Consider the following 23,859-nt stretch of genomic DNA (forward strand, 5'->3'; position numbering starts at 1 on the left):
TCTGCTTGATATGGAAACTGCCTAATGGCCAAACCCTTGTATCTATAATGTTATATAAAAGGTAGCAGTAGAAAATTACTTTCATTAGATCATTTCTTTATATCACTCCAAATACTATAGCAATACACTTTCCTTCTTTCATGATGTAAAATGAAGGCAAAATAGCTGCTTTTCTGTATGACAAAATCGTCTTCAATAAAAATTTCTTCTAAGTATAACTGCATGTTATCAATGAAACACCAATCCTACAGTTTCTGAAATCAGTAGAACAATATTTTCAGCACATCCCATTCTATATTTGGTCACCACCTATCAATGAATAGTTTGATTTTGCTCTTCTCTAATTGCAAGCTATCCAATAATTAGAGCAGGTTTTTTTTCTATACAGATCTTTTGTCTTCTGAGTCTGTCAATAGTTGTGATTTTCTAAGAGTCTGAATGTAGTCTAATAGACCTATGAGAATGACTTTTTTTGCTGTTATGTACATTCAATAAAGTTTTTCCCCTATCAGTTAAGGAATTCTATTACTTCCTTTTCTGCTCTGAATAATACAGCTCCCCTTGAGAAAACTCATATTAACAGAATAGAAGTCTGCATTTACTTTTAGATAATAAAACTATTGGGCATGTCTGGCTTACCTGACTATTTATAGTTATACCGTCATCCTTATCATGGAACCACTCTAAAATTAAAAAGTTCTCAATATATTGACCTCTGAATTTTACTACTCTACAAAACATCTGCATGTTTTTCATAATTCAGGTAGTCTTAGCTGGAAATCTTTTGAAAGAAAAATTTTGGGGGTTTTGGTTACAAGCAACATTTAACCCTATTTCTATTTTTTTTTTCATGAATCCTGTGAACCCTGACTTTGTGTCTTCTCATGGTGGAAGCTGAGAAGCCGGAGCAGCTACTCATCCGTTGTGGCTTCCCAAGAAATAAGATCCCCACTCCTTCACACAGTCAATCTGATTCTCAGGCTGCCTGGCTGACAGGTGACTGGCAGGGTGAGTGTCCTGGGAAGCTGAAGAGGCAGACAGTCTATCCACTGATGGAAAACCAGCCAGCCAAATGCCATTTTTATCTTCCTCAAAACTGTCCTGCCAGAAATATGTGGCTTTTTTTTTTTTTTTCCTGAATGAAGGAAATTTGTTTTCCATTCAGTTCTTTTCAGGGGTTGCCTCTAGGCATCAGTTACCAAAGAAGGAACCCAATATTACTGAGAGAGCTTTCACTCACTCAAACACAAAATTTAGTAAGATCACTCACATCAGAATAACAAGCAGATTATCTTGCTTAGGACAGTCAGTATAGACAGGAGCTTATCTTGAAGTTCTCAGATCTCAATCCAGGACCATTAATTGTTCCACACCTCTCCAGAAGGGCAAGTACCTAATTAAAAATAGGGTAGAAAGGAGAAGCATTCATGTCTTGCTCTTTTTCTGCTCTCCCTGCCACAAAGTTGACTTCTCAGTTTCCCAGTCAAACCAACCTGAGAAAAATTCCTTCCTTTTGCTTATATACCCCATTGACATACAAGACATTGAAGTCTAGAGAACATGATGCTTCATTGGATAGTTGATTCCCATAATATCTTTATATCAATATCTCTGCAGAGCCTTTTGGGAGAATGTATGAAAAAATACGATCAGAAGCAATCATACTACCTAGCAAACAGCCAACAAGTGCATATGTTTCAACACTTTTCAAGACATATGTAAAGACACAGTGTGGTTTCAGTTTTACCCAGAACTGCATCTTTCCAGTGATTTTTTTAGTCCTCTGTAAAGTAGGGTGGTCTGTAAATTTTTAGACCGTTTCTTGTAGAAAAGGAGATGTGATTGCTGTTGATACTATCCATACAACATGATAACATTATTTAGGAATGGTATACTAAACCCAGAAATCTTCGAATAGAAACTTACATTGGCCAGCAGTGTTATGACTTGAAGAAAAGTTCATTTTGAAATTTAAGAACATAATCAGACAAACTATTTATAAATGCATCTCATAAACTAAATTAATTTTTATATGTTTTTAATTCCTAATGAAGAATCTTAATTGTTGTACAAATAGAAAACAAGAAGTCAGGTACTTACAAGTCTTTTGAGACTTATTCAATGAAACAGTGAATTCCTACACCAAAAAATATCATTTCAAAGACCTTGCACTATTGCAATATGAAAAAGTTAAGCTTCTCAATGCCATAAAAAGGATATTTGCCTTTTCATGCAAAAAATACATAAAATATCATGACAAGTGGAATGGGAATAATTTATTTTTTCTTTACAGGAACTAAATAAACTTACTCTGATAAACCAAGTAGCAAGTTTTCATTACAAATAGCTTGGGAGTTTTCTGTTCTTTTTGAGCAAAATATTCTGCTACCTCTGATTCTAGTGATGAATACTGCTTCCTTCTAATAACTTTTTTTACTCTTCAAAAGGGAAATACCTATTTATTTGAGGGGATGTCTTATAGTATGTGTGGATTATAAATATGAAACAAAACCTTATATACAATCATGGAACAGTTTGAGTTGGAAGGGGTTTTAATAGGTCTCTTAGTCAAACCCTCTTACAATGAGCATGGACATCTTCAACTACGTAGTTTAAGTACTGAATCTTTTTAAGTTATAAAAAATGTATATTATTAAATACTTTTCACCAGTACTAAACATATGCTTCCTGCAACATTCTACCCTGTACTCCCAAGAAAATCTATTTGACAGCAGCAATCACTAGTATCAAAACATCCTCTGCTTTGCCTGTATTTTTTTATATGGATTTCTCTATTGTAATGAAGATAAACGACAAGATAGATGCTTACAATCTATGTGAATGCTGAGATCTTTTTAAAAATTAGGAGGGAAAGAGAAGAGCCTTATTGCAAACACAAGTGCAGAAGAGCTCCAGCAGTCAGAGCATTTGTTACTGAAGAGCAACCAGAATTAATTTGGTAATGAGAAGATTCATGATGAAAGCGTGCACCTCCATGTGATGCAGAGGGAGTTTCTCCTTGGATCTGGAAGCTCAGAGATGAGATAATTTTCTTTCTCTCTATTCTAGGCCCCTTTAATTAAAATTCCTAGAAAAGACAAAGATGTAGGATTTTAATTTGGGTTTTTAGTATGTCTGCTGCTAGAAAGCAAGTAAGTTCATCTGGTATGCACCCATATTTCTGAAAATCTTCCCATTTCCTTTTTCTGTTTCTCCAAACATACTTTTCCAAGCTCTCTCCACAATGCAGGAGAGAGGATCCATGTTGCTATTATAACTCCTGTCGTGTTCTCTGAGCTTTTCCTCCTATATTCTAATTTTGATTACTGTATTCACAGCAAAAGTAGATGAAAAGGACCAACACATATGAAAATTATTATCCTCTCTGGAAAATGTTATATTTAGCTGTGCCTTATATCTTCCCGGAAATTTAAATGTAATGTACTGGTTCTCACTTGGCAAGAAATATGAGAAGCTATGAAAATAATCTTTCATTTTTATTTCACTGGACATAGCTGTCTAAAAACACATGAACAGGTCAATTTTTTCTTTGCTATACTTTTGCTTTCTGATGTGAAACAAAGGAATAATAGTGAGCCATTATTTCAGCATCTGCAGTATTCCCTAGCCAAAGTACAGGGGTTACATCAATTCTGAAATAGAGATATTTAGTCATTTAGGGCAAGACTGCCTTGTTTTCTTGTAAGTCATATTCCATTATGACTTTTGAATTGCCTAGGGTTCCACAAAGCATGTTAATTTAATATCTTAAGGCTATGGCAGTCACCTAAATGCCCGTATAATAAAAAGACAACTTCATTTTTTTTTTTTTTTTGCTAGAAATGGTTTTTCAGAAGCAAGGATGAAGAAAACACTTGCCTTACTTTTTTTTTCAACCAAAGCAAAGCTGTGACAGATCTTTCTCTGGAAAAGGCTCTCTCCTTTGCCTTTGGAGGCAAGAGAATGCTGGGCAAGATTTTGGAGTTATACTTTCCATTCTATCCCAGCACACAGTTCTGTTTCCAGTTTGCAATGCTTACAAGACACGTCAGGAGTTGTATTGTTTAATTGTCCTTTTTTGCATATATGCAGTTCACAGTTCAAGCAGTGATGAAAAATCATAAATTGAATGTAAATCCTAGTGTGCATGAAGGTAACATTCTAGTGCTTCTTGCCTCTTCCCCCTATCCCTAAATGAGTGGTTGGCAAGTTTGATGGCTAACTATTGAGAGATTATAACAATAAGGTATTTTAAGCCAGCAAAAAAGCAGATGAGAGTCCACAACCTCAATGCAGCAGTTGCAAGCACCTAAAGTCATTACCTCAGGCTCAAGAAGAAGGGAGGTTGGTAAAGCATGAGAGCTATTTGCAAACATTTTAAAATACTACAGTTCCAGCCCTGAATTTGAATGGAAAGCTGTGAGAGAAGTATGTGAGAAGTTTAGAGAGGTGGATATGACAAGCAGGAGAGAAGCCATTCTTTATTTGTTACACTGGAATTAAACATAAATTGGTAATACCAGCCAGAGGCTTGGTCCCTCTCACGCAAACTTTCTAGTTGTTTGCTAACTACCTCAAGGAACCCTGCCTTTTACTAGTTGAAACATTCACGTTGCCACACACCAAAGCAGATCTGGATGGACTTGAACATGATCTCAAAAAAAAAAAAAAAAAAAAAAAAAAAAAGCACGTTTTAATGTTTTTCAGTTCCCTAAACTGCATCTCAAATTTTATCCATGAGAAAAGAGGAAAGTAGCCCAATGCAGAAATAAGTGTTGGGTGCAAAGGGAGAAGGAAACCATCCTGTTGTCAGGGCTTCTGCCTGTGCCAGCTAAAAGTCACAACAAAACTTGTTTGTGCTTAAAAAATCATAATTGGAGGCTAGCCCTGCTCTTGACACTAATCCTGAGCCTTTCTTTAGAGCCACATGTTGCTCTGTGACTGCTACAGAGTCTTTGCTTCCAAGGGTGCTTCTTTCTCTCACCTGGTGACACACTGCAGGATGAGGCAGTTTCAAAATACAAAACCGAGCCCAGATCAAGTGCATCTAATCCTTACAAGGCCTTACTGCATGCTAACTGATGTTAAGATTTTGGAAATAAATGGGAATAAAATTGCAAGTGTATAATTTAATTCACTTATTCATGCCCACAAGGTAAAGTGCACTTTTCTCACTATGCTTATCTTGATAACTATATGCTAACTTAATTTTTCTTCCTTTAGGTAATCTAATGTTTTAAAGGCTTTTTCCAATTTGTGATTGTATATTTATTTCAGCTGATACCCTATGAACCACCTGAGCGCATTTAAATGCCATCTACCACATAACAAACACTGATTTCCTCCTAGGAGATGAGGGAGCTGCAGCAGTTACACTGTGTTATTGTACCACAGTGGCAGGCTGCCAATATGTTCATTCACATTTGTAAATTCTGTCTCTTCTGTAAAAGAATAACAATCATAGAGCTGAATACTTTGGTAAAATCTCAAATGTTTATCCAAGGCAGTTGTATCATCTTCTTTGAAATTCTGTGATGGAACATTCCTCTGTTACACAAACAGTAACAAAATAGACACAAAATAAATACCTGATTATACATTTACTTGAAATGGGCCTTTTCTATGTCAGGGAAACAATTTACTGCTTACCAAAAAAAAAAAAAAAACAAAACAAAAAAACTAAATTCTCTGTGGTACTTCACAGAATTCTTGCATGTTTGGAGGACTGCTCTAGTTAGGCCACGTCTTTTTCATAGGAACAGAGAATAAGTTCATCGAAATAGCAAATCTTCTTTTGAGCCATGACCTATGAAGATTATTTGAATAAAGTGACAACTTTCAGTTTCCTTGTAGACCTGCAATGATGCAATTGCCTAGAAAGGCTGCTATTGTTACAGCTACTGTGTAGATAATGAATGAGTGCGACACAAGATACTAGTGAAGTGGAAAACAAGGGATTGTTGGCACAGTCCCCATGTTCTCTTTACAGGACAATTAGAGACACTCTGCATTGTCAAAACACTTTTCAAGATTTAGTCACAAGTTGGAGGCAATCTATCTGTGATTGCTATTGGCAAAAGGTGAACTTGATTTTCTAAAAGTGCATGAGTGTTTTAGCATAATTAGTTTGAAATAAGAAATGTTATCTGTATTTATTAGAATTTCATGACAAATAGAGATAACAAATTAAATGCAAATAAGTTTTCTATCTGTGTCATTTCAAAGTTTTCCTTGTCTATACAGTGGAATTTAGACAGATTCTGCAGATAATGGGCTGCTTGTAGTGGAAAAAAAGGGACTACATGCTTGGGCAGTGCTCTCTGGCTCTTGCTCCACCATATCTCAGCATATGGTGTGCATGCCAACCCATCATCCATCACTTGCATCTCTCTTTTAAACAAGCTGAGGTGAAATATAGTAAGCAGTGTGCACATAGTTCTGAAGCACAAATCTTTTGCACAATAATCTCTTATTGTTATGCACACAATCATATTAATTTTTAATTGGTTTATACCTCCTCTAAGCAAGCCTAGAAAACGACATCCCTTGTTCAGACTCTTTCCTTTTTTTCTCTACTGTAAGTTCTGTGCCTTTAACACATGCTTCTTGTATTATAAACTTAATCCTAAGGCTAAGGATAATTTGTTTTTCTGAAAGACAGCTTTATTTATCAGTCAGGAGCTATCTAAGCATCTAAGAACCATGCTACATTTCTGAGTTTTTGGACTGTGGCTGCAAGGGTACTTTAAATCAGGATCTCCAGTTGGCAGCGGCAGCGGATCATCCCAGTGGCAACTGGCAGGGACCTTTTTAAGGGAGAAGCTTTGAAGCACAGCGTGTACACTGCCACTGCACCCATTTGCTTTCTGCAGGGTAAGCTTGCCACCATATGGAAACCACATGGATTACTTAGTAGAGGTCAGGCTAATGCTGATGGCATAACTAGATTTTCTGTCTCTATTGTAAGAAGTTTGATGGAAACGAAAATACACAGTACAACTGCGGGAGAGGAAATGTGGCTCTTTGTGAAGCCTCTTTTGTACTTTAATACCAGTCTGAACCATCCATTCAAGGCTGGGTCCTGAATGGATATTAGCTAAGCATTTTTAAGTTAAGGACAATCAAGTGATTAGTGGTTTCAGTAAGTACAAATGCTGAAAACTTCAAATGTGGATACAAATTTGGCGTTTGACTTTCCATTTTCTTCCCTACTTGCACTAAAAAGACAGATCGGACTTCAAATCTAGCGATATTGCTTAAACAGCTCCATTTTACATTAAGAACTAACACCAGATTTACAGACAGGTAATCTAGTTCTAACTTTCTCTAGAGTGCTCAATATTTCCCACACAAACAATTTAAGAAGTTATTTGGCACTTGGAATCCAAATGTATTACTTGTAAAGGCATGACACAAGAATTACAATCACAATTAATGGTATGTCAATACTTTTTAAAGAAAAATATTGATGTCCAATGCATCATCAGGCACTTACTAGATACTATGATCATCTTTCAATGAATGCCATCCATCTAAGCTTGGCGCTCAAATTACACCAAAGTTCTGGAGATTAAAGTATGAGAAAAAAATGTGGAGTAGAAGTGAACTAGAGTATACAGAACAGGCAAATTACTGTATCTTGCAGATAACACCTTTAGGACATAGAACCATGCAGCTGCTCAATCATATGCTCCCCTCTGGTGGGATGGCTGAGAGAATCAGAAAAAAGTTAGAACTCAAAGGTTGAGATGAGAACAGTTCCTAATATTACCATAATAATAATAAGAAAAAGAAGAAGAAGTAGAAGAAGAAAGGGAGATAATGAAAAGAGAATAAGGAATAAAAGCCAAAAGAAACAAGTGATACACAATACAACCGCTTCACCACCCACCGACTGATGCCCAGCCCATCTCCCAGCAGCAATCAGCCCCTCCCAGACAATTTGTCCCCAGTTTATGTGCTGGGCATGATGTTCTGTGGTCTGGAATGTCCCTCTGGCCACTTCAGGTCAGCTGTCCTGGCCATGCTCCCTCCCAGGTCCTTGTGCAGCTCCTCACTGGCAGAGTATGGGAACCTTTCCCAAACTTGCCAGTGATTTATGTGTACTTTTACCTCTAAAGCTTTTAAGTCAGTGGCATGAAACTGTTCCTCCCAAAAAGCAACGAACACTGTCAGTAGGTCTTACCAGCAGTCAGGCAATTAATAAAACAAGCTCTTCCATGTACCTGTGACAGAGGGTAAAGAACACCAGGTATCCCCATACTTGATGCAGGCTGCTGTGTGAGTCATGGCACACAGGACATCATACTGGATCCCTGCAGTCCACTGTTTGTTATTTTTTCTATTAATTCATGCACAGATATGTTTCAGTGCACGAGGACTATCAGACTGCCGTATTATTTTCTAAGAAGTTGAGGAAATACTACGATTATCAAACAGAAGAGGAAAATATGACTTAGTGAAAGGTGTGATTACTAAAGAGTTATATTAAACTCTTGGTGACAGCAATTTTTATCTTTTAAAATAATGGAGATGGTGAAAAGGCTTCTGAAAAGTTCACCATTTCCATGGGGTTTTTTTAGAATCAAACTTTGAATATAAATTAATTTGATCATAAATTGTTTTCTTTCAAAAACACCAGAAGACTACCATATATTTTTCCGTTACATTTTTAAAAACAATTCTCATCTTGGTCTAAAGATGGGAAAAAAAATCTCAAAATATCTTTCAAGCACAGAAAGAAGGGAAATATCCTGACAATTTGTGAATTGCTTTTTCCTCCCATCACTGAAAAAAACCCAAACAAACCCCTTTATTTCTTCCCTGAAACATTTTTTATTAAAAAAGATTTTTGCCTGGAAGGGACAGGTAATGTTTCTCAATTTTAATATGTTAATTAATTGCCAGATTATAATTTCTATGGAATTGAATTTGAATTCCATATTAATATTTAATGAATTAACTAAGACTAATTTAATTGTAATGAACACCAACACATTTAATGATGATTGGTTGCTTATTTTAAGAAATGCTTAATAAATATTCTAATTTTCTGAGGATTGCTGTTGACAATTTCATTTTGTTTTATTTGTGTATCAGCTGAAAAAGCACCTTGAGGGATATTTCTCACCTTACCTCATTGGCTGTGGCTGCTCTTTAGAGAGGCTGAAATATTTTCACAGTGGTTTTAAGCATGGTATGATTCAGAATCTCAGCTTAGTTTGAAAGCTTGTCTAACTTCACCAAAATTAGTGATACTTTCCTAGATTTGAATTTCCATGAAGAGAAAAAAAAACCTTTCCTGTGGAAAAGAAATAAACTAGAACTTTGCTTCTTCTGGGGGACTGAAGTAAAGGGAAGGACACAGCTAGGCTTAAAAAGCAAACAATAAACCTAGGAAATAATTTCAGAAACTAAAATCTTGTAGGGTCCCAATACTGAGAGAGGATCTGTAACTCTTCTGCATGCAACTTACCTTCTCCTCACATTTTGCCACTATGTTTTTTATCCCCAGTTTTCAGTTGAATCTGCAGCACTGACCATCACTACAGGCTTTTTCACATTATGTCACCACTTCTCAGAACAGCACTAGTCGATTCAATGTTCTAAATGCAGCAAAATGGAAGGGAAGAAAACTAAACAAAATCAAACAGATCACAGCTGCAAGCTAAGTGGACTGGGATAAAAGATCACTCTTCTAGCAAAAGCAGCAAGTTGTAGGGGCAAAATCTTGCTAGGAACCACTCGATGCTACTGAATCTGTGTGCTCATAATCTCACTGACTGAACGGGAGGGGAATGCAGGGTCTCTTTTCAGTCCCAAAATCTCAGCTTGAAAATTACTCTGGGTGCCCACATCCTACCACTGCACTGCTGGTAATCTCTTTGGTGTCCCCTTGGATTTGCCTATGGATGCTCCCACTGAAGACTGCAAAAGAAAATAAATCTATATCTTTCTTGGGTTTATGATCTCAATTTTTTGTCCAAAAAAATGGGAAAGAATGGCTCCTTGGAGAGATAAACTCTAAAAGGGTTATTCAAATACACAGACACAGGCAAGATATCCTTCCAAGAAAGCACTGAAAATATTCTGCTTTCTTGGCATAATCTTTACTTCTCAAAACTTCTCTGAGGAAAAGAAAATGTTATGAATCATTACTTATTGATTGCCTTAAGTGCACTTCTTAGAGTGTGATAGCATAGTGTGATCATATCTGCTCACAAAACTAGTGTAAGCAGATGCCTACCCCAAAACCTATCTTTATTATTTATGCAATTAAGTGTGTGGCTGCATAAAGCTCAGTGCATATGAGCAGTAATATTACACCATCCTGACGTGGGTTTCACTGCTGTATAAATGAAGCCCATATTAAATTTATAAAGGTTACAAAACCATTAGCACTGATGGCTTTTAAGGAGTAAACGTTCACCATGACTCACACTTTATTCACTTGTGCCATTTGGAAATTAAGTATTCTTAATTGCTGTAATGCACTGAAAGTTCCAACACTTCTCAATGACTGAGGCACATAATTCCCCTGTAATTTGAGTAAAGTATTCTAATTGATTAATTGAGTTTTCTTGTAAGATTGTGCAGGAGTTTCAGATGCAAGAAGGTTATCCTTGTTCTACGTAACATAAAAATGCTTGAACCTGCAATATAAAGTAATGTTATAGGTGCTGAGTGAAAGTACACAGCAATACAGTCTAAATGAGATGACCATTTTTGCTGGCAACAAGTGTGTTGTACTTTACATCAAACATGCTCTATGGGAGGTGAGAAGAGATAAAAGCTTTTTTTTTTAATGCCATTCAACATTTGCTGTCAACCTTGTGCCTTGTGTTGCCTGTCATTTATACGATCAATTTTTGTTTTGTTTTTGTTTTACTTGGTGTAATGCTTCTCCCTGCATAGAAACAAGGAGCAAGAAAATCCTGACATAAACAAACAAAAAATGTTGTGGAGAGTCACCAGTGTTAGGTACACTTCAAAAATGGGGAAAAAAAGAGTGAAAAAGGTTATTTCCAATCTTAGACATTCTGTGCTTCTATGAAAGAAAGAAAGGGAAAAAATAAAAGGGCTGGAAAAGAAAGCAAACCCCTCCACAAACTACAGTTTATTTTTTGCATTAAAAAATGTACTCCTTAACAATGAAGTTAACAAAGTAAAATACTGGCAAATTCATACTGTCACCAGTGGATTGAACTGGCCCAAACCCAAACCAGATAGAAGATCACCCCTCAAGTTCCCTTACAGAGCTACTTAAGTTGTTTGTACTCCAGGCTTTAGAAGATAGGAGCTAAAATACATTTTAAAATTATTTCGTACATCAAAATATATCAAAATGAATATCAAGTGATTTTGATGGGATTTTTTTACTAGATATTGCCATTCTTTCTGCAAAGTGGTTGAATTGCTATTGAATTTTGAGGTAAAATGAGTGTTAGTATTTCCAGCGTGTCACAAGCCATTATAAACTTTACATTAGATAAATAGTAAAAGTTCATGTAAAATGTAAAGCTTTGGCCAAAGATTTCAAAGACATGGCAATCAATAAAATAGCTACATGTTTTGTCTGTGTTTTAGCTGAAATATGAATTCAACTGTAAATAAAAATTTGCTTTGACAGCATTTACTGCCTTTTCTCACTTTTAAGAAAATGGTCTTCAGCTTCCCCTGGGTTGCTGCACAAATCCAATCTAACTTAAGCAAATTTCAGGGGTCCGGAAGGGTTTCAGGGAACATCTTTTCTCATCCATTCCACTTTGCATTTCTTGCTTCCCTTTTCTAAGCCTTTGATTCCCTCAAAACCATGCTGAAAACACTTGTTTAAAAGGAAAATAATCCCTCTTTTAATGTAGGGATGTGAGGTTTTGGGGAACCTCCGGGTGCCTCTTGTGCACCCACACTGTCGGGCTTCTTCTTCCTTGTGTAAAAAGCAAAGCAGCTAATAGTTGCTGTAAAGTTATTTATTGTAGAAGCACATCAGTCTCAAAAGCAGAGTCACAGATAACAAAATCCATGCTAGATTTTAGCTCAAAGTCCCAAACAGAAGCAGAAGCTCCCCGTGGTCCCAGCAGGGCCGGAGGAGCTGGGCAGCTCCTATCTTCTTCTCAGGGGTTGGTTTCAGGGGCAAAAACAAAAGCAGAGCAAAAGCTGTGCCATAAAAGCAATGGCTAAAAACAATGGCTAAAAACAATGGCTCTTTCCAAACCTCCTCTTTTATAGAAACTTACGAGCAAACTAAGATACAGCATAGGACCAGACTCGGACCACTACTTCTTAACTTATTAGAATTCTAGTTTCTTAACAATCCAGGCTATGAATAAGCTACTTTCATCGCCTACCTTGTTCTAACTGAAAAATATAAGCAATATCCTTAACTCTATTATGTCTGAAGCTAAGTTCTTGGAGCCACTAAGGAAACACTAGCATGTTTTTTAACCTTCACTAGAACATGTACTACTTCTCAGGCATCTAAGACCTTTTGCTTACTAAAAGCACTTAAAACTTATTCCATTTACTTACTTATTTTCTCTCTCTTATGTTACAACTTAAATCTTCACCTCTGCCTTATAAGTGAGAGGCCTAATATACTTCAATCCATCTAAAGGTTTCAACTCAATCCCTGCATTCTGATCTCTCCCTGAAGGATTCAGAGAAACTCCTGACTTACTGACTCCAACAGGGATGTTGATTTGTTGCTTTCCCCCAGATTTTGAGGACACTGGGTTTGCAGAGGACTAGGTCCAATATTTATTTATACATTCCACTGGAGTGCACTCCAGTTACTCACAGAGTAGATGAAGGGCAAGCTTCTTCTCTTTTCTTCCTTTATACCCTTTTCTACAGGTCCGGGTCTCTGGGAAACATCTCTCATTGCCCTGCCTTCACTATTTCAGCCAGGGAGGTGGTTGAGACAGACACCTGCAAAGATCTCCCTATTCACTCATTTTGTATGAGCAACTGTGCTTTAAAGCCACTGGAAGCGGCATTATAAAATGGCAGGAGTGTCTGCCAAGACCAACATTTGCCTGGTAAGGTAAGGTTTATCTGACTCTTCACTACATATTTTTTAAAACCTGACAGTTTAAATGAGTTGGTTTTGGTGGTTTTTTTGTGAAGCACATGGAACACATTTCTCTGCCTCATGACAGAGCTTGATGAAGTTTATTGCAGAATTCCAGATTGGGCTTCAGCTGTCTGAGCCTGGAAAAGCCCTGATTTGAGCAAAGAGATCGTTTGAATTAAAGGTATGTAGCTGATGCTTTCATTGTTGCAAATATTTAATTCTTTCTTCTTCCACTTCCTTTCCCTGCCTCCCTTTTGTTGCTTGATTTTTTTGTATCATTTCTGAAAAAAATACATGCTTCCCTTTCTTCACATGGAGTTTATTCCTAACAATGCCTGCCTCTCTGTCACACAAGCTCACAATTTGTATCACCCAATACACTAAGGGCCACAATTCATTTCAGTCATGGTTCAAAGCTATCCTGAAATAATCACAAAGTGACACTGTGAAATTACTGTAAAAAATTGTGCGGCAGTGTCATGACATTTTATAATTGAGACCTCTAGTACTCATAGCTCTATCAAAGCCCATAAGGAGGAGGGGAAAAATTGTGTTTTGACAGACATAGCAGCTTGAGATGTGCAAGCAAGATTGTATAAAGTCAGCCATGTAGAAAGTTATCGGATGTTCCAGTTTGTGCCCCCATGAAATTGGCACAAATCATCTGGATTTGACTTCAGGAAGGTGGTTAGGAGTAACATGAGAGAGTAAACGAGAAGGTAATGGCCACTCAATGACTTAACCTGTGTCACAGGGCACCTAATGTGTCAGCAAAGAATCAAATAAAGATGAATGAGCTTATCAGAGGACCATGCACTGCCTCATTGGGTCCAATTTAATTAAACAAAGGAACTGCTCATACAGAAAGATTAATAGAGCAACCATATACAGTAACTGCTATGAAAGTATATCAGAGAAACACATAAACAGTTACAAGCAGCTGCTATGCAATATTTTCTCTCATAATACTGATGAAAATCATCAGGTGACCAGAATCATTTGACCAGCCATACAGGTCTTTTTGGTAAAGGTCTGCACTTATGTGTAATTCGCAACAGCTGAAGGTGCTGCCTGTATGAACCAGCTAAATGGTGATAAATGGAAATTTGCCTAGTCAATCTACTCTAGAGCTTTCTCTGAGTTTGTGAAACAGCTTGCCCTCTTTGAGGAAGGATTCAAGCATGTCTTCCAAAAGAAATGTTGCTATATGATGTCACTTCCCTTGCACTAGAATGCTTCTCTGGATAAGAAAAATATTTGGCTTTGGTCACAGTGAGAGTACACTTAATTACCAAGAAAATAAAAAAAATCTAATATTAGAGAACTTGGAAAGACTAGTCTAGCAAATAATTTACTGGTAAGAAAAGTGAAGAAGAGGAGGGTAAAAGGAACGAGATGCATATTAAATCAAGTTTATTTAGAAAAACATAAAGTTAAGGTAGTAGTTTGACACTTCTGGGTTGTAAATGCCATTTCATGGTTAGATACTTTCAGTTTAACAGCATCAGTTTTGTAGTCTGGACCACAATACGTCACTGCAAGGCAGCACAGTCCAGCACCACTCTCAGCCTTTGACTGAATATCACAAAGTCTAGGGCAGCAGAGCATCTTCCATTTGAGAAATAAGGCAGCAGAGGCATTACTTGACAGAGCTGTGACATGTTAGGAGAGGAAATAAGGAACTCTGTATTACTGTCTGTACAGTGGCAAAATTTCTCCATTGCAATATGAAATGACAGAAAAGAAAGCTTTTGCTTTGGTCTCTACCTAGTAAAAGCGCTGTAGTACTGTCTTAGAATTCTTCATTCCTGGGAGGAATTACTGATTTTAAGACAGGAGTTTGGACCCTCAAAACCAAAAGAGCCAAGCACAATTAAATGCTCAGGCAGTTTTACCTCTAGTTCAAATTCCAATTTTGTTTTGTTTTTTTTCCTCCTATCACTACGTCTACCAGCTCATGCAAGAGCTGCAGTTTTTTATTGCTCTAAATAATAATAGCTGCAGCAGCAGCAGCTTGTATGTCCTTTTCTAAGTTAGCACAGAATTGGAACTTTAAATGAACTTTGAATGAGTAATGTTTTATGAGTTTTCACCACCATTTCCTCATTCCTTTCTTTGGACTGAGGCAATAGAAGCACCATATGTGTAAGCACAGCATTCCCAACAGCCTCTGAAATTTCATATATTTGTCTTCCCCTCATTCTAGGCATGCATGCATGGCTTGAGTAAAAGTATGAATTTACTTCAGAAAATATCATAAATATATATGACTGAAAAGTCCTGTATCAACTGCAAATTGGAAGAATCTAATGGAAGAGGAATAAAAGTAATAAGTTCAATACGTTCAGTTCTAGAGAAAGAAAACTTATATTGTAATGGTGCAAAGAATTCAAAGTACTGTACTTCATTTCCAGGTGGAACGGGTTACATTGAATATTTTGGATTGTAAGGATTGCCTCACCACCTCGTTTATCCTCCTTCTACCCTGTAACATGCAACAAGTGCTGACCTACAACAGACGTTACAAAAGAGAACTTCTAGCTACTTTCTTCCATCCAGAAGACTGGGAAATGGGCTGTGGGTGTGTACCAGCTGTACTTTGCTGCTCATCCATACAGGATGGGCGACTCTCCAGGCAGCACCAGGGAGTGCATCCCTTTAGGAAATAAGACAACCTCCACCTTGCCTTCCGTGGGAAGAAAGGTAGGAAATGTCTTCAGAGAGTTTTCCTCTTAAATTGTACCTCAGGTTTCTTCTACACATCCACAAGAAGACATCACTTCTCTCCTCTCTGGCTCTTACGATCTTTTGGTTTAAGAGTCACCTCCCATGTCGTCTTTAATGGTACATCAGCATGTGCATGAATAAATTTAGTTCAGACAAATAGGAATATTTTTAGCTGGGATTGTTCCCTCAAGAAATATGTTTAAGCCAGATTTTTGGCTGCCTGCAATTTTACCCTACTGTTTGAATGGCACAATGCCCACTTGCAGGCTGGTCAGAGCTTAGGGTATAATTGTCAACCAACAGTGGATTAGATGTGCAGTTTCACTACAGTGGAAATTATATTTCCCTTGATGTGGAAATCCTTTCTTTTTTTGCATCATTGAACAGTGCAACCACCAGTGTCTTTCAGAGTGACAGAGGTGAATAATATTTCTAAGACAAATTACAAACCAAATAAAACCAAACAAAAAATTGAAAATTGAGGAAGAAAAAAATCATGAAGAAACTACAACTTGATGAAAATACTGACTGTTTAATGAGAAATCCATGAGCACCTATGAAATTGCTGGCAATTTTATATAAGAGGAAGAGTTTAAAAGACTTTAGTCACTAGTGAGGTGTGAAAAAGAAATGGGGGAATGAGGAGCAGTTATATACAACTCACACTTATTGCTGAGGTGGGATGTTAAGAAAATGAGCATATGATGTATTTTACAAGACTTTCTTTACTCCTATCAAACACACCAATTATGTGACAGTATGATTAAAAGAAGATAAAACTTTCCTCTCAGGTGCTGCCTGTTCACGATATGAAACAAAACCAACACAATGGTTCCTTGGGCTGCTGCAGACAGAAATATGGAAATTTGATCCAATCATACCAGCACAGACAGTGAACTTGCAGGTTTTCCTTTAAGACACAGTGGTCAGGACGGTATTGTCTGAGAGAATCTGCTTCCCCTCTGCATGAATGATTCATTGCTCATCCAGCAAATGCTCCATTTAGACATTAGTGCTTTGTCAGTCCAAGACACCTTCTGTACACAGGTGCAGCAGGATTATTAATTTCATTTTGCTGGGTGAGCCATGTGCACCTAGCAGTGGCACCCTTCATTTTCCATGTTGCTGAAGCTGCAATCAGCATGGACTGGAAGAAAGGAAGAACACAGGGCATGTCCTGTTTCCCTGATGACTGAGACACAGTGGGGAACTGTCCACCTCACCACATGCAACATCAGGAGTTGAAGACAGGGGCATTTTTTGTTGTTTTGGGTGTGGTATTGTTTTTTGTTTTTGATGGGCATGATCAAGAACTTGTTCCGGAATAAAAATGTATTTATTCTGAAATTAGCTAATACAGGCTAGTAGCCGGATTCAGCTATTTCTCCTCCCTCTCTCCTTTTAAAATTTGGAGGGCTAGATCCTAAGAGGATGAGAGAAAATATATCTTGTGGGACATGGTAAACAGGAAATCTTTCTCATTTCCTTTCACTGGATGCTTAGTGGGAACATTAACCCAGGATAAGGAAAGTCATTCTCAATTATTTCCTGTTAAGGAGACTTCTGCCCAGGACAGTAATGTGATGGAGATATGATGAGTAATGTGAGAAAAGGCATTTCTATCATTCTCCCTGTTGTAGCTACTCTGCATTGCATATATTTAAGTAGGGTCTGGAACAAAAATCTTCCCACTGTTTTTCAGAAGGACGTCCTCATTCTGTTGTCCCATGAATTTCTAAGAAATCTACTGTGAGTCAAAAAGTGGTCAAGAGTTTAATTTTGGTATTCTTCAACAGAAGAACCTCTAAGCCAATGGTCATTTGCAGATGAGTGTCTTTGAGCAAGCTGGCATATTGTTGCACTTCATAAACCATAAAGCACACCTGTCTGTGCTCCACCATCAATGTGTGTGTGATGTCCCTGGCAGAGTGAGACTGCATCAGACCAAGTGGATGAATTTCTCAGGGAAGGCTGTATCGGTCTTTTCTAGCAGAAACATTCCAGCCCCTATGAAAACTTCAAGGAAAAATAACTCTTTGGCATATGGGCTATAATACTTCCCTGCTCCAAGGGGAGAATTTAAGAAGGGGGTGAAGTGCTACAATATGGACAGTTACCATAATCAGTGGGCAAATTAATTAAACAAGGAAACATGCACACATCTTGTGCCAGTGTGGTGAAGCCAGAAATGCCCTCTTCTTTCAAAACCCATTTCCAGCAGCAACTGTTTGGTGAATTTGATTCAAACTGAGAAGCAGTTTTGCTATGGTAAATGCACCTTTCTACGTACATAAATAATTTGGTTTAAAATATTTTTTTTGCAACGGGCTAACCATAATCCATTCTTAATTAAATGCAGACTTCATGTGTGTATATATATATTTATATGGACTGATTTTAATAACTTCTCACATTCCCATCGGGTCACTGAAGGTTTCTTTTCAAGATGGGGATCAAAAGGAAACAATTTTTTGACAGCATGCTCCAAGTGATACTTTCCAAATTAGAAATAGTGGGGTGCTATGCCCAAATGATCACTTCTGCTTTAGATTAGACACAGTGCCCTGACAATAATGGCAATGTCATTTTCAAAGTCTGCACTAAGACTTACTGTACTACATGTCCCACTCCAGTATGGCAAATGCCAAGCCAACAGCAGTACCTCTGAGGTCCCTGCATGAGGTGCATTGCACCCAGTACATTCAGCCATAGCCAGCCAGGTTTCCATCTTCTTTACACAGGGATTGTCTAAAATGCCTATGCAGTTTCTTCCCTTCTTATATTTGTATGTCTTACTAATCCCAGCAAAATTAAAGGGAACCCCTTAAGAAGATAAACTTGTTTTTGGATGTGGGCTGGTAGTCAATGGAGTAACATAATAATTATTTTCTGTCTGCAGTGAAACTACATACATTTCAATGGTTGTAATTTATATTCTGTTCCAAAATATATGTAAAACAATTTCCAATGACAGAATTTAAATTAACACATGCTTTATACACAAGGAGGAAACATCCCTTCTCCATGTGTTGAAATCAAATGTGATTTTGTATAGACAATCCTGATATATGCTTGCAAACATCCCCTAAAATATCATTACACTGTGGAAGGATTAAAAACATTGAATCATGTGGTGACCTTTCAGTAGAACAGAGAATTTAACCCTCAAGTCAAATTTACTGTTAAGAGTTCACTGTCTCTTAATTTAATGCACCTCTTACTATCAAGCATAAAGCAGAATTACATTTTTGCCTTTTATTACCACCAAATTAATTATGTTAGAGGCACAGTTTGTGTAAAAGTAGCATATTCTGAATCATGTTGGGTCTAGTGCATCTCATTATACATCAAGCTATATAACACTTGGCTTCTAAAATATGGCAGTAGTTTTCCTACAGCAAGCTGTAGCTGAGGAAGACATCCTACTGAACAGATGGATGTAGCAGCAAAATATGATATATATGCATACTATATTTCTACTCATACATTAATGCTAACTAACCCTATGCTTTTGTGGAAGTCACACCATGAAGTCAGCTTTCAGATAAAATGAGCAATAGGTCCTGTTCAACGGAATCAGTTAACCTTTTCCCTTTGCTCACTTTTTAATTTCTGCATGGTTATCTAGCAAACATCTAAACAAGAGCAGCAAAAAACTCAAATTAAAAAAAATTACAGAAAGGAAGGAAGGAGCAAGGAATAAAAGAAAGGAAAAAGCAAACTTAAACAATGCCTCTTACTGTGACAGCAACTCTCCCTTAACAGCCTCAAGTGTTTAACATATTGAAACAGTTCATCTTCCTTCAATGAACTTTAATAACTCTGCCAGGTAAGAAGCTATGCTCCATACTTCTTCATGTTGTCTTTTCCCTTCAACATATCTATACTGATCTCCTCATCTGGTCAACTTTACAGCTCCGGTGTTTGGAGACCAGTGAGCACAGTTATTACCATCATCAATAACCTGTCCCACTTTCTCCTCTTCATTTCTCAACCCTTCTCTTTCCCCTTCAAAATCTAATAATAGCTCCTTGCCATGATAGCTGATCAATACAAGAGGGCACCTGTTCACTTTACTCAGCACACCATGCTAAAGTAACATGACAAAGGAACAAATATGATTCTGCCTGAATTGTGTCAAGTAACAAGAAAACTATCCAGGAAGTTTCCCTTCGGGGCAAATTTCATGAAACACTACAGATAACCAATTTTTAGACATAGAACTAATCTCTTTCATCTCACTTTCTCTTTTGCTTCAGGTATGATAGTTGGAAACATTAATACAGACAAACTTCAGGCGGCAGTCTGCGGCACCGGAGCTGCAGCAGCAGCAGCAGCCTGGGAGCCAGCCTCCCGTGCCAGCACCTAAATCACCTTAACGAATGAAATGAGGAAGGTGTAGTGCTCACCCCCACGCAGAGTGGAGCCATTAATATGCACATGGAAATCAGCTTTAGAGGGTTTATAAAACCACAAGGAGCAAAACATTTGCGTGTTCTCTTTGACTAGGGATTTTATCTAAAGAAATGTCAATTGGTGTTTTAAAGAACTGTTCTGTACTTAGCAATATTAATCCTTATTTTTCCACAAATGTGGATGAATATATAGTTATCAGCTGTTCATTGGCACTTGCAATTTTTTTTTATGGCATGTAACTCATATCGAATGCATATTTGAAGTCTGTGCTTGCATGCACACACGCTTACTAAAAAACCTGGTGTCACAGGTAAAAGTCTCTCATAACACAGTAAAAATATTTTTTAATTTGTTAATTAAATAGGTAGATCAGAACTGCTGAATCACAGTCTGGACAGGAGAATGACAGAGTCCTAAAGGAAGAAATAGGTACTGAGAGAAAGAACTCATTTTAATTATCTGATTATGGTCAATGATTTGCCTGATTAAACTCTTATTACACAAGACTCAGAAGTTGATCTAAAATTTTCATATTAGAGAGCATTAAGTACTAACCTAACTACTTCATTTCTATCCCCTGAAATAAATCATTCTAATTAATTAAGGTTCTGCAGTCTTCTTTGTGCAGAGGACATATGCTTCTGTCAAACAATCCAGGCTTTTTCTACATACCTACACAAGCACATCTCAAAACAATGGTAAGAGGCAGTACAAATAAATGCCATATTATATTATCAGATTTAGCCTAATCCTTCCTTTCCCATCCCAGTTTTGTGAGTTGGAAATGAAAAAATGGGAATATTTATTTTTGTGTATTGACTGAAAATGCAATTCTAAACCAACAAGATCTTATTTTATTTTCTGTGCAAAAACAAACCAATACTCTAAGCATTTAAATATAACAGTGCACTTTGTAAAATGCTAGCAGTTGGCAAAGAATGAACTGATATTTTAAATGCACAGACTGAACAATTGAAAAGCTAGTTTTATATTATTTCTGAACTGAAACTTCAGGACACTCCAATATCATTTACCATTTTTAATTCTGATTAGTATTTTCCTGCTACATTTACCCCACTGGAATGATAATAAAAAGATAGCGTAAGAGACTGGTTAGTGTTTGAGGAAATCACGTGTTTTTAGAGAAATGTTTTATCTTTTTTATATTAATGCTAAGAATTTTCAATAATAAAAAAAACCAAAATGAAACAAAACAGGCCTTGCAAAAATATTTCATGTTACTAGTAAATGTGTTAGATAATTTCCCCTATGAGATCTTTCTTCTATGTGGAGTCAGTTAAAATTATTTTATTTTGCTAATAGTGATGCATCACTTTCTTTTTGGTTCACTGTAATACAGCATTTTCAGGCTTAGATAGATTCTAAGTCAGCTCTTACACTGTAACAGGTTAGAGAATACGTTGCTGTTCTGTGACTAAATATTTTAGTTCCTAATATTCTCCCACTAATACCTAATATTTTCGGATATTTTTTATAACTACGAACTCAAGTTGCAGCTTTAGTTAGATAAGAGAATTTTCTCTCATGATGACACTGTCATTCTATTTTGAAATAACATGCATACCTCTTTACACTACACACAAATGGTTTTATTACTTTTTAAATAACTGTTTTTCCATTTAGCTTAGGTGAATATTATACTACCCTATCTACAGATCCCAGTACAAGCATTTTGGGAGGTAATGAGGAAAAATACCTTTTTTTCACTAAGCAACAGTCTTTTTATTAGAGTAGTATTGACTTATCTTTTACACTTAAATCTCCAGATTATTGCATAAATTCTGCCATGTGCTAGAGAGGCAGTATAGTTTTGCCTCTATGGTTTTGTGGTTTTATGGTGAGGTGAACTTGTGCCTTCCTGTGTGCCTTGGTACTTCCATCTGGGTGCAGTGACACCTACTGATGGCAGAAGCCTTGAACTGGAGTTGAGGATGTCCAGTCCACTTCATGGATTTTCACAAAGCTTTTGAGAGAGAGAATAACGTGCAAGGAACCCACTGGACACAGTGGCTTTGTAATCTTTCTTAATGCTTTCTTTTCCATAGCTGGTCAAGAATTAACATTCTCACCACGCCCCAATGGCAAACCAAGGAGCAGATCTGATGGCAAGACCTGATGAAGACATGGGCAATCTCTCTGTCCTTCTGTTTCCAATATTTTTGTAATAGCTCCTCTCTTCTATCCTGGGTCCTCTGTATATATTTCAAAAGGCATCCAGCTATCTGCTCTGCCACCTCTCCCACACTTAAGTCCAAATAATACTATCATTAGCAAAGAGTACAGCTCTGGCTGCAACCTAAACCACAACACAATTAACAAAATAATTGCTCCAAGAAACACTGCATTCTGCTAATAGTTAAGTGTTTTTTTAAAAATTACGTTAATTTCTACTCTGGAACATCTGTGACCCATTCATAGGGCTGAAAAGCAAAACCAACATTATTGCAATGGAACCAAGACAGCTTCCCACTCCCCTCCACAGACCCACACACGTGTTTCTTCCCATCATGCACATGAACAACATGCACATCTTTTTCTTTTTATCATTGTGATTTTGGAAAAATGACAGAAAGGTATCTTATCTTAAGACAGTGATTCCCAAGGTGCTCTACTCTGACACAAGATGCCTGCAGCCAGTGCTTTTCTTTTCCAGTGCATCATGTGGTAGCACTGAGATTAGTTCTGAATTTATCATATTATTTAAGTGGCAATTTTTCTCAATTTTATTTTCCATTCGCTTTGCTCTTAGAGTGCAAAGGAGAGCAGTTCATGCCTTTCTCTACACAGCAGGAGTTTTTTCACTTGCTCTTGGCTCTGGGTCAAATATTCATGCGTTATTAGTGCAAAATCTTTGCAAAGGAAAAAGCCACTCTGCTGGGAAACCAGCTCACTGAAGAGAATGTTCCTTTTGGTAGTAATTAACTGTAATACTGTGGAGGAGTTCTAACAAAGGTGTAAACAAAACAAGAAAATTTACAGCACCGTCTTTTTTTCACCTGAAATATGAGAACTGTCTGCATGTATATCTTCACTTACATAGGATACACTGCAGTTATAAAGCTTTCAAGAAAAGGAGGAACACTAAACATAATTTAAACAAGTAATAAGAACTTAATTTGCCCAAACTGTCAAAAGTATTGCCGACATTGCTTCACATGACAAAGCTCATCACTTCATCACGATTGCCTCAGAACAATATGACTTAGCTTTGAATAGCTGTCCTTAAAATCTGGCAATAGAAAGCAAGTGCAAGGCACCCATTAACACAATCTCAAAAAGTTAAAAGCAAAGTTGTGCTCCAGGAACCAATTACGATGTTTGCTACTCGCTAGTGCCACCACATGGAGTGATATTTGAATATAAACCAACCATTACAGAACCAGGAAATTGTCTGTAAATAATACATAGAATACCATACTTCAGTAAGAGAGCAGAGAAAGATATATAATCTCCTCTCTACTGTGCAAAGCTCAGACTGTGCCCTCGTAAAAGTGGAGATGTCCCATTTCTAAGAACATGAATGCACTATAGTAAAAGCAGAACAGTCAAACTGCTTTATTCCTCCAATAAAAGAAAGAACCATTTGGTAAAAGGATGCATTACACATTTTCTATTTAAATCAG

General features: G+C 37.1%; 1 long non-coding RNA gene across 1 annotated transcript in view; it reads left to right on the forward strand.

Annotated features, from left to right (window-relative positions):
- LOC148225264 (uncharacterized) overlaps positions 1 to 13,194 on the forward strand; it is a 28,940-nt gene extending 15,746 nt beyond the window's left edge. The window contains exons 2-4 of the long non-coding RNA XR_015799325.1: positions 895 to 1,008; positions 12,853 to 13,042; positions 13,126 to 13,194. This is a non-coding gene — a long non-coding RNA (uncharacterized LOC148225264). The remainder of the gene's footprint in view (positions 1 to 894; positions 1,009 to 12,852; positions 13,043 to 13,125) is intronic.
- The last annotated feature ends 10,665 nt before the right edge of the window (positions 13,195 to 23,859 follow it).

The sequence above is a fragment of the Sturnus vulgaris genome, chromosome 1 (assembly GCF_052056855.1).
Source record: "Sturnus vulgaris isolate bStuVul1 chromosome 1, bStuVul1.hap1, whole genome shotgun sequence".
NCBI lineage: Eukaryota > Metazoa > Chordata > Aves > Passeriformes > Sturnidae > Sturnus > Sturnus vulgaris.